This window comes from Cyprinus carpio, chromosome A24 (genome assembly GCF_018340385.1).
Source record: "Cyprinus carpio isolate SPL01 chromosome A24, ASM1834038v1, whole genome shotgun sequence".
Classification (NCBI taxonomy): domain Eukaryota; kingdom Metazoa; phylum Chordata; class Actinopteri; order Cypriniformes; family Cyprinidae; genus Cyprinus; species Cyprinus carpio.
In genome coordinates, this window is record NC_056595.1 from 14,560,958 (window position 1) to 14,573,161 (window position 12,204).

The following is a 12,204-nucleotide window of genomic DNA, read 5'->3' on the forward strand; positions in this document are numbered from 1 at the left end:
GTTTTAAAGTCTGCTGTTTATAATTTCACTGTGAATATCATTGATCTCTCAGAGGGCAGTCATTATATTTGGATGATCCTATCTGCTCTAGGAATGACAGACTCATGAGAAACATCAGAATAAGCTCTCTATAGTGCCCCCAAGTGTTTGAAGAGAGTCACTCTGTTGCATCATGGTCGTGGTAAGCGAATCCATTTTGGATGCCTAGATTGCCAATATTTGAGGAATGTCTCAAAGACAGACCTGTTAGGGCCTTTAAAGAACTTACAAGAACTACCAGTGGTTCCTGTAGTTAGAACTTGAAGATGATCAAGGTTCCTCCAGTAATTCCATTATAAAAGAAAGGTATCTGAGAGTTCTCAAAGATTCTGTCAATGTGGCAATCTGAGGAACTCCAAATGGTGTCTCCATATATTTCACATTTACAATGATGCTCTCTCAAATAAATCAGAGATGCTAATAAGTTCTAGACTTGTCTTGGGTCTTGATCATTTGTTAATGGAGTAAGTCATTATTGATCTTCATTCACATTGTAGCTGGTTAACAGGTGTAAAACCGCAGGTGGTTGTTTTTGGCCTGTCCAAAGAATAGACAGTGTTAGGATCTTCTGAACACTCAGGACTGGGTAACTCTGGAGGAGTCATTGTGGAGGACTGGGATGGACTAACCAGGTCTGGAGGGAACTTAGGGCCTTTCAGGTTTGTAAGTGGAAGATGAAAAAGTTTGGAAGCTTTTGTCTAGGAGTAGCTCAATGGGGTCAAAGGGTCCAACCACTATTGTGCCGCCCCAAGCCCTCCCTAGTATATTTACACATTTTCTCACACACATGCCAGTAGTCATGTTGAATGATGCTATTGCATGTGATCTCACACAAACTAGCCTGTTCTTACCTGCCTATGGATGACATTGTCCATACCATATCAATTCTGCTTTACAGTGTTGTAGAGAACAGGCAATCCTATTTAAGTTTAAAAAAAAAAATGGCCTGCCTATATCACATGCAATTAAGCAGCCGTCAGGATGCATTGGAGTGAAGGAGGCCCAAAAAGGTGGTGTGGCCAGGGGGTGATGCTTTTATCCTTCACTAATTCAAAATGGAAATAGAGAACCAACTGGGGGGAAAGAATAGGCATGCAGCTCTGCCGACAGCTCACCTAATAAAAGACAGTGTGAGATGCTTTCAAAAATGTAACCTCCCACCCTTCCCGTTAAACTTTTTAATTGCTGCTGCATGAACAAATTCAGTGGGTTCATAACGGCCTCTTTCAGAACATACAGCTCTACGCATGCAACGTATTGGAACTCAAGCGTATTCTGTTGCTGAACGACTTTGATTTGCTTTCATGGCTCTTTCTTGTCTTTACCATGGGGATATGAGTCTGACCTCTGCTGTGGCTTGCTCTTGAGTGGAATGCCTATAAACCTTTCATTGCTTTGGGTTTGTCTCGCCAGAGCCCAACATGCAAGCCACTGGAAAGCTGTACCATTCAAATGAAGTGGTGCTGTGGTTTTCCTGTTTGGTTGCCATGGTGTGATCGATGTGGCAGTGAAGAAATTAGACGTAGATCAAAGGTAGGGGAATAGTTTTCTGCTCTTTTAATTAATTTTACCAAAATGTTGTTTTTAGTCCGATTGACAGATATTTTATGATGCAAAGGGAAGGAATAATAGGCCGGTCTCCATCATTTTTTGTGACTGTTCCAGGACCGCTATGAAAGCCATAAGTAAAAAAAAAGTCTTAATTGCAACTTCAGAAATTTGATTTTTTTGTTGTTGTTGCAAATTTATCTCCCTGAATATATTTTGTCTTGCACAAGACATTTCCACCAACAATTCCCATTGTTTATTTTTAATTCTAACTTCTCAAAATTGTGAGCATCTCAAAACATTTCTTTCTCGCAAATTGCTGCTTTGTTGTAATTGCAACTATTTATTTCTTCAAATTAATTCTTTTCTTAATCCCAACTGTCAATATTCTGACATTTCTATTGATTGTGAATTTATGCAACTTTCTTTCTTTTCAATTATATCACAGTTTAACTTTCTTATTTTGAACTTTCTCACATTATTTTTTATAAATGTATATACATATTAGATAACTCCGTCATCTCCATAACTCCATAACTCTGCTCAGGCGCATTTACATTGGCTCATTGTTTTTCCTCTGGCACTCAACATTTTAGGTTTGGCCTGCTGGCTGTGAATTCGTAAATGCATGTGAATATTTGTCTGCACTGCTTTTGAAAATGAATCCTGTGATTTTTGAAAAGATCATACAGTCTGTGCATGGGGAGTGACCTGTAAGTACAGGTGTCAGAAAAATGCCAGTGCACTCAAAGATAATTACTTTACAAATGATGTGATCGCACGCTTCAAAAAAAGCCACACGCATTCACGCCTCAAGCGCTGGTGAATAGAGCATCAGAGTACAAATTACAGGTTGCATTTCTTTGTGTGTGTGTCTGTGTGGCTGAAAAGATGTATAACAAATAGTTTTTTTTTTTTTGTTTTTTCTTTTGTAAGTAACATCCCACCGGTATCTATAGCAGAGATTAGTCAGTGTCTTTCTGCAGAGATTCTGTCTGTACATGCCCCAAATTCTGGAAGTGTACCATTTCACACTAGGACAGAAAGACTCTGACAGGGGCCTGCTGACGGAGCCCTCCATCCTCCCACTTACCCCTCCCAAAAACAGTCAGGAATTCGGTTCCTAAGCACCCCTTGTACACGTTCAGCATTCAGGTTGCCGGAGTCTTTACTAGAAGAGGTTGGGTCTCAAATGATCATCCACGGGACAGTGCTGGTGGTTATGCCAGCAAGGAGTATGTGCTTTCCGACCCATTTAATGTTAAGCTCTGTGATGTGCACTTCTGTGGCTTTGTCATTCGAGGTGCTGCAACTAATTCTCTTACTTTAGTCTTACTGATGAAATAAGTGCGAGTTGAAAGCCGATACTGGCATTAAATGGAGTTATGCAGTATCTCCTCTTTCAGACAGGCCATTTGTTCCAGAGGTGAGGCATGCCGTGTAGACCAAGTATTTATATTTAGGGTTTGAACATATTTCAGTTTGGCTCATTAATTTAATCAAGGGAATTATGGTCTAATTCTGTTTTGACCCAACTTTTTTCTCCTCCTTTCTACCTGTGCCCTATGACTGAATTTTATTGGATTGACATCACACACTTTTAGACTACTTATACAAGTGCACAAAACCCTGGATTTACACTCTTTCTTATCAAAGAAACTTGTCTAAAAGTGCAAATTTGTTTTGACAAGTGTTCCAGTTCGAAATGGTGCAACGCGTCTTCAGTCAGTATGCGACACATATAATATTAGGATCACTTAAGCAGCAAGGACACTCCAGCTCAAACAGATTTGCTTGGCTCCCTGTGTTCTTCATGTGGGAGCTGGCTGCTGATTTCATGGAAAAGACATTGATTTATTTATTCAGGATGGTTACGTCAGTGGAAACTCACTGAAGCAATTTGAATATTTTCTTTATGTGGCATTTTAATGTGTTTGGTGTATTTGTGACTGTGGTGAGAGGAAGATTTCTTTAAAAAATGAAATTAAGATGAAACATTCTTTGGGAGGTTCTCTTTAACTGGTTTTATATTGGGATCTGGAGTTATAAAAAGTCTATTTTTCCCCCATGTTGATGTATGTTTTGTGGAGAATATGAACTGAACGTAAAAGTCTCTGAAAGAACCAAGACCAAGAAGCACATTTATTACGGTATGGCTGGTTGCAGCTGTAATTAATTTTTCTCCCCCTCCTAACAAAGACCTGTTAAATGTTTTTACTGTTTCTGTTTCTCTGTTATTTGTCTCATACAGAGTTGATCAAAGGCCAAATGTTTGATATTGCCCCTCCTCCATTATGAGGTCTTTGGAGATTATTTTTTTTTTGCTTCTTTCATTAACCACACACTTAAAGGAATGACCTGAAAACCTCTCCGGCGATACCTCCCAGCTGACCGAGAGAGGAGAGGATGGCTTGCTTCAGCTGCTTCAACTCGAGCGAAAATGCCGGGAAGAATCTCTGTTAGGCTTGCTAGAACACTGCCAAATTTGGTCAGAGCTGATTTCAGCCTTACCTGGCAATCTCAATTGATTGTATTTGCGTTTAAAGTAGCCAGAGAATGTCGAGGAGGTCTGAAGCCCTGACTGCGTTATGCTGCGCCGACTTTGCAGGTGGTTAATGAGTTGGGCCTTCATAAGAGAAAGCTAATCTCTCCCAAAGCCAAGCTGAGGAGGAGCTGAATGGAATTTGCTTAGCTCTGAATTCTGTGCCCTGTATGTTTAAGCCCGTGAGCTGCTCGCTCTTTCTCTCCCACAGTCGTTGAGATGCTGTCATGTATGCCGTGGTACAGGTCACCCATAGCTCCACCGTGGACAGCGTGACTTCAGGGGCCTCTCTGCTGCTAGTATATTGGATTATGGAAAAATCATAAAACTTGCTCTAGCCCCCCTGCCTTGGCATTCAGAAATAAGAGGTAGTGATGTGTGCTTAGTTTGGAGATTAGAGAGGGGTTTTGAGTGGGCTTTAAGGTGTAAGTAAGGCCCAATGGATGGGGTTCTTGAGCGACGGCTCTGTCGGCTGCCATCAGCTGCAGCTGGGTGTGGATGTGTGCGAGACTGGTGTCATTGGAGAACCCGATGATGTGAGCCGGCGTGGCAAAGCAGCTTGGCAGCCTGGGAAACTAAAGTGGCCATGCATCAATCTTTTAAAGTCTAAGTGCTCAAACTGTCTGCACAAGTTCACAGAAGAACAAATTACTTTTTTTTTCTACCACTGTCCTAACTTTCTCTTTCTGCCATCTAAATTTGTGATTTTGTCCTTACTAGCTGTCACTGGACAGTTTTGTCAGTCGCCAGGTTTTTATTTATTGTTTCGTGCTGGGTAGCCCCAACTCACTGGTCCAAATTCATGCTCCCCACAAGGCTTTGAAGTCTGTGGGAGGCTAATTATTTTTCTGATATTTACATGCAATTTAATGAATGAGATGGGCTCTATCAGGTAACAGGACCCCAAAGCCCCTATTTTTTGGGGGTCCTGTTGGAGGGTTGGAGATTAGACTTGTTTTCAGTGAAAGTCACTGCTATTTGCTCTGAAATCACAATGTCAAAGCCTTTATGCCATTCAATATAATGGTTAAACTAACAATTTTCTGCTAAATATAGTCCATTGCCTGCTGAAATATTTCATAAAAGCCTCTAAGAAAGAAACAGAAAAAAATTGTGGTTAAACACTAACAATTTTCTGCTAAATATAGTCCACTGCCTGTTGAAATATTTCATAAAAGCCTTTAAGAAAGAGATAAAGTAAGAGTTCATAGTAGTTTGTGTTTATCTTGTAGTGAGAGTTCATAGTAGTTTGTGTTTATCTTGTAAAGCTATTGCATTTTGGCTTAAAAAAAAAAAACACACAACCACTAGAGTTTGATTGTTTTAGTCTATTTCTGCAAAAACCACGAGATAACTCTATCAGGATGGAGAACTTTGGACTACAGGCGTCCATATGGCATGCGCTTCTATTTGGACAGTGCAGTTTTTATGCTGGCTGGCATCGCACTGTTGACAACTGCTGCCACTCCTGATTTGATTTGATTTTGGAGGTTTGCTCAGCTGTTCTGGCAGATAGAAAAGCTTCTGTTCCCTCAGAACAAGTCAAGTCTCTAGATACATACACAAACATGGTAAGTGCCAAAGAGAAAAACTACCCAGGAACATCAATGGGATGTTTCAAGCAAACAGCCTTGCATTTGAAAGAACTTTTTTGAAAGACTCCTGCCATTAGGGTAGTGTGACTACCAGGGCAAAGCTCTGGCTTGTATAGGTGGCTTTTGTTATGGAACTTATCTAGTCATTCAAATGTAGAAATGGAGCTTTCTCTGTTTGTGTGATTTAATTCAGATTTGTTCGTTTAGAAGTGCTGTAGGTATTAGCATCTTGCTAAAGTCATTATTTTTAAATTCATTACTTCGATTTTAGGAGATTTGGAACTTTAGAGAACCATCAAAAAGTCATTAAGGCATTTGCAATATGTTGATGTTAGATATAGGAGTTTTTTTTTTATTAATTTATAATATTGTGTTTATGTAAGTTTATATATTTTATATAAAATAATAATTGTAATATATTTTTGTTTGTTTTATAAATACAATCATTTATAATTAAAATTATTAAAGGTTGATATTGGAAAGCTATTGCATGTTCGCTACTGTGATTTGAGACTAATTCAAACTCTTGCATACTTAGTACAGATATGATTGTGATTTACTAAACTTCATCAGCTGAATCATCTTTCAGTTATTAAAAAAGTTTCTTCTCTGAACTTTAAAGCAGAGTTGCAATGTCGCACATGGCTTTCCCATTTAGTAAAGGTGTTTGCGTGCGAGTCAGTTGGCATGGCTGTCTTTCATGCGACTGCATTGTATCCATTCACTCTGCAGTGATTTGGCAGAATGTTCCAGTGGCGTGAGAACAAACTGAAGCCACTTCAGTCGGATTCCACATTCTTGTTCTTACCACATAATCAGTCATCTGTTCCATCAGTGAGAACAAAATGTGCCCCGAAGTTGATAGAGGCTCGTGCAATTTGCCAAACCCTGTAGGGTTTGACACTGTGGATGGAGCAGCAAAGTCCTGACTTTGGGACTCAAAGTCCTCCCCACCCACCACATTTAGGAATAGTCAGCATACAGAAATATGCAAACAGCCTCTGCAAAAACTCTCATCTATGTGCAGTTTCTATATTTACTCACTCATGTCATTCCAAAACCCTGTATGATTTTCTTTTTTTTTCTGTGGAACAAAACAAACATATTTTAGAAATAGTTTACAATGTATTTTTGTCTAACGAAAATCAACGTGGTCCAATGTTACATTTGGGTGCACACTCTAAAACTGGTCACATCACACTAGTTTTGTTGGCTTTCCTCGGTCCCATGTGGGTGGATGGCTCTTGGTGATGAAGGCTCATGCGGTTGCCTGACCACAGTTCTCCAAGACTCTGTAGGCTTTGACACTGTGGATGGAGCAGTGAAGTCCTGGCTGATTTTAAAAAAAGAAACATTGCAAAATACAAACCTCAAAATTCTGTGGCTAAGTAATCATTTCTCCCCCAATGGGAATAATCACCATGCAGAAATATGCAAACAGCCTCTGCAGAAACCGACATCTGTGTGTCTCTGTGCATCTCTGTATTCAAATAGCCTGTCTTTTGCTATGTATAATTTACCAGATGATCACCCAAGTGAGGGAAGCTTCACCCAAAAATTTAAATTCTCATTCACTCACTCGTGTCATTCCAAAATCTCCTTTCCTTTGTGAACAAAAAATAAAATTAAATAAATAAATAAATATATATAATATATATATATATATATATATATATATATATATATATATATATATATATATATATATATATATATATATATATATAATTTATTTTTTTTTTTTTTTTTTTTTTTTTTTTTTAAAAATTTGTTTAAAAATGAAAGTCATGTTGTTTTAAATCCTATTGACTTTTAATTGTATAGACAAAAATTCTCTCTCTCTCTCTCTCTCTCTCTTCCGCCTCCTCCTCCCTTCTCTCTCTCTCTCTCTCTCTCTCTCTCTCTCTCTCTCTCTCTCTCTCTCTCTCTCTCTCTCTCTCTCTCTCTCTCTCTCTCTCTCTCTCTCTCTCTCTCTCTCTCTACAGAATAAAGCTATACAGATTTGGAAGTTTTGTTTTTTTTCCATCTTTGAGTGAACAATCTAATCAAAGGTATACTTGCAAATGTGCAAAATAATTGACAAGCTCCTGAGACAGGTGTGATGTTTCAGGACACCTAGTGCAGTGATATCTGAGCGCTGTCATCTAAAAATCACTTTAACAGTGTTGTTAAAGTAAAAACAAATCTTGCCTCGGACTCTTTGATAATTAAAATGCAACTGTCACAACCAATAAACTGTGAAGTGTTCTTACTGCTGATTGTTCTCCAGTGACTTGGCTTCTGTACAGGCTCATTCTATGGAGAACATGGACCGAGCAAGTCTGTAGTGAGGGAATGGAAAGGGGGATTAGCCCTCGAGACTGTCTTTGTCCATGAAAACCTTGCATTTATGAATGGCTGACTCACTATTTAGCAGTGCCATCTGGTTTGATTTATACTTGTTCTTGGCTCACGAGAGGCTCTCATTTGCAGTGAAGATGCACAAACAACTTTGCCATGGTGAAGGACGAGTTCTTGCATGGTGCTCTGGTTTAAAAGGAATTATTTCAAGCTGACAGGGATCAGGGTTTTTCATTTTAAGTGATTTTAGAAGCTGATCGCACATGTTATGAATGCGGCCTTGCCAAATTCATCTTCCTGGACGAGGGATTGACAGAAACCAGACTATTCGTGATGCAGTCTAGATGTTATAAAACCCAGCGCGGTTGGAAAGAATGTGCCGGGTCATGACATTCTGATCTTAATCGTGTGGCCCCTTCCTCAGGAACTCATCTATCCTTACCTGTGAAGTCTGTGAATTCGGCGGCACTCATTTCTGAGAGTCTTTTCAGAGTCCAGGTGCTTGAGGTTTGGGTTAACCACCCCACATTACCACGTGGGTCAAAGGGGGTTCAGGGTGCATGAAAGTATGTGGTCTGGGCCTTCACCACAGGCAGCAGTGGCGGCTTTTGCTCGCCAAGAACCTCTGAGCCACTGTCTCTGATAGCACTACATGGTAGAAAACAGGAAGGGGGCTGGATGCCTTAGTATGCATGGAGGGAGAGAAAGTACAGTGAAATCATAAAAGTACAGATTTTGGATCACAATGAAGGACCCTGGTCCTGTCATCCATTAATCTGAAAATTGCACCTCTTTCATATGTGGCTATTTTTTGGCAGCTGTGTGTCAGGGTTGAAAAGTCCAATAGTAGCCTTTTTGTTTTGCTCCTTTGAACCTTTGAGACCTTTTTTTTCTTAATAAGTCCCAAATATTATTCCCCCAGCTTAGCCCTGATTAGTACAGTAGAGGCTAATTTACTGGGTCATTTATTCTAATCCCTAAAAACAATAAGGGCTTGGTCGATGCTTGCTCTGGTCCTTGTCTGTGACCCAGAAGAAAGCTTTCTTGTGTTCTTCAGCAATGCAGGTCTACAAAGGCATGGCACTCAGCAGATGTGCACAGACCCTGAACCATAGTCTTAAGTTACTATAGTTGATGTTATAAAATTATGATGAATTTGTTTATAAATACATTTTAATGTATTTAATTTATTTATTGGACAGTATATTTTCATGCATATTCTTATATTTAGATTACTTTGCTGTCATCTAGACCATACAGAACTTCTTAACACACAAATGTGATCTTTAAAAGATCTCGGAATGAATATATGTTCCATAATTTCAAATATGTTCAGTATCTGGCACTTAAAATTATTTATTTATAATGTTTTTTAATTTATTTTTGTATTTTATTTTTTTTTTTTCGTTTTTTTCGTTTTAGAAATAATTTTTGGATTATTATTGGTTTTTTAATATTTTTTTATATTTTTATTATCAATTTTTCAGAACAGCATGGTCTAACAATACTATCCTTTTTTCTTAATCATTGAAGGAGTTGTAGTTCAATGTGGTGATCTGGGTATTTTATCTCCGGATATTCACTGTACTTTAATATAACTGACTTCTAAATAGTTGCATAATGTTTAAATCAAGTGAGTTGGAAGTACTTTTTGTTCTGCACATTACAAGCACATTGTCCAAACAACAGTTTGACTAAGCCAGAGGAAGTCGCCAGGTTTTCCGCTGAAGGCTTCAGATACAAACATCACATCATTTTTGCATACCAGCTCAGTGCTGTTTCGGTGTTAGAGAGTCATGGAAGTGTGGAAGCTTTGTTTCCCATTATTCATGGAAATGGAGGGTAGCGGGTCTGTTTTTTGTCAGGGTCAGTGGAGGACTCGCGCATCAGAGAAAAGCAAAGTAGTGGTTTATGTTCTTGCCAGTGCCACCGACTGGAACACATTTTCACAGTAATGAGGATAATTAAAACAAAATTATAATTCACGACCCTTTTTCCCTCCTGGGAAGAAAATAGAAGAGCTATTTTGGTTTGACTGTATTCTAAAATTACAGTGCTGGAATGAGGGTAAATGTGTCATCTTTGAGGGCAGAGACCATTTAATTCAGGGCTGTTTGAGGAACACATGATTGAGCTAAATAGCAAAGTATTGGCTCTCTTAAATTTGTATGGGGACTTTTTTGGCTGGAGTTATTAATGTTAGTTTCAGATAGCTGGAGGCACATCATACAATAGTTCATCTTGCAGTGTCACATGAGAAAGTCAACGAAAGGATTCGTTTAGCACTTTAAATTAAATACTGATGCTGAAATGTCAATCTAATTTCCACCATATAGACATAAAACAGATGATGGAAAGGAAGCATACGTCTGAATGAATGGTTAAGGGAATTCTTTATGTATTTTCAGGGCCTTAAGAGGTTTTCATGAGATCTGGAAGTCATACTGTGTGTGTGAGTGCACATTCTGGTCTGACTGGACCCTGCCATCCCCAGCACCAGGGGTTTGTCTAAACAGCGCCAGTGTTTGCACAGTGCTGTCAGGGTGACTGGACTGACTATCCCTCGTGCTGCCTGTCTAAAATCCACTCTATCCAAAAAAGCACTTTGAGACCCATTTGAGAGGCAGCCATTAAATGCACAAGGAATGGTTTTCCGTTCAACTGCTCCTTATCGGACGTCATATGGTCCACCTCCTGAAAATGAAAATGGACTATGTTTACTCACCTTCACGTGGTTTCAAATCCATATGACGTTATTTTTTTCACATTGTTATCAGTCCATACAGTGACAGTTCATAGTCATTACATGTCAAGCTACAAAAAAGCACTATAAAGACAAGGTAAAAGTGATTGTAAGTTACCGTACATTATTGTAACTGTAAGTTATTTTGGGAATGCCATCAGAGTGAATAAATGAAAAAACTTTTGAATGTAAATTTTTGCCATTTTGAAATGAAAATAGCTTTTATCATTTACTGTACATGTTTGATGTAAAGTAATTTGTAATTGAATGAGGAAGACAATAAACAGCCATTTTCAGCATACTGGACTTGTTAAGAGTGAATGTGTGCATATTTTAAAAGAAAATCATTATTTGCAGATAGTTTGAAATAAATTGGGGTTCTTTTACTACTTTTCTATTCCTTGAAATTCCTCTAAATCTTTTAATTATTTCATTTCCATTACATTTGCGACCATACCCATTTGTTTTTGTCCCCACCAATGTCCAAGACATGGTTACATCCTTGCTCTCTTATAATATGATTTTGCTTTACGTCATTAATTTGGAAGGGATTTCCCTTCTGTCAAATGGAGTACTGTTAGTTGGAATATGTGAATACATTGGCCTCGAGTTACTGTAAAACCAGTGCTGACTCTAATTTACTCATTTATTTCTTGACTCTCACTGGTCTTTTTGTCACAAGTATAAAATGACTATTGAACTCAGGTCATTTAACATTGCCAAGCAAAATTATCAAGCCAAATGAATGGCATACGATGAGGATCAATTGCATAAATGTCCATATTGTTCTACAGCTCATTGATCGGAGACAAAGATCAGCATGGGGCCACAAGCAATATGGTCCTCCACAAGGTTTATACAATAAACACGCATAAAAAATGGACAGGTATATCAATCAAACCCACTTTTATGCATGCAGCCGAATTGTCAGGAAAATGAAATTGCTTTACCTTAATGCATTAGCACAAAAACTACAAGACTTAAAGGAAAGACATGGGTTTTGGGAAATGAAGCATGTCTATGGAATATGAAACGAGTCATCTTTGCTGGTGTAGAGCGAATGCCATGCTGTGTAAAGGGGTCAGTTTGTAAATCTGCGACTGGCAACTGCAGCACAAGGGTTAATGTAGCGGAACCCTCTCCCCCGTACTGCCTTCACTGGCTTCGTAATTCCCACTGGGTGTCCGCTAGGGGTCACAAGCTTTGGGCCTTGTGACTGACAACATGGCCATAAAACATGATTGGCTGGGTGTGGGACGGTGCATCCCTTAATAGCCAATGGCAAAGCTTCAATGCTACTGAAGGAGTGTGACTGATTAGTGAGAAAGAGCTGGCTTCTCTGCACACACGGAGAGAGACACTCAGGCCTTTCTGACTTCAAGAAAGTGTCTGTAAAT

At 38.9% G+C, this 12,204-nt stretch overlaps 1 protein-coding gene across 9 annotated transcripts in view; it reads left to right on the forward strand.

Annotated features, from left to right (window-relative positions):
• sulf1 (sulfatase 1) overlaps window positions 1-12,204 on the forward strand; it is an 81,063-nt gene that overhangs the window by 44,029 nt on the left and 24,830 nt on the right. The window contains exon 3 of one of the 9 annotated variants that reach the window (XM_042714283.1): window positions 1,453-1,572. The exons of 7 other annotated variants lie outside the window; for them this stretch is intronic. The gene's annotated coding sequence lies outside the window, so the exon portion shown is untranslated. Of the gene's footprint in view, window positions 1-1,452; window positions 1,573-5,559; window positions 5,701-12,204 lie in introns of those variants that run through there. One more of the 9 variants, XM_042714286.1, reaches the window with a different exon arrangement.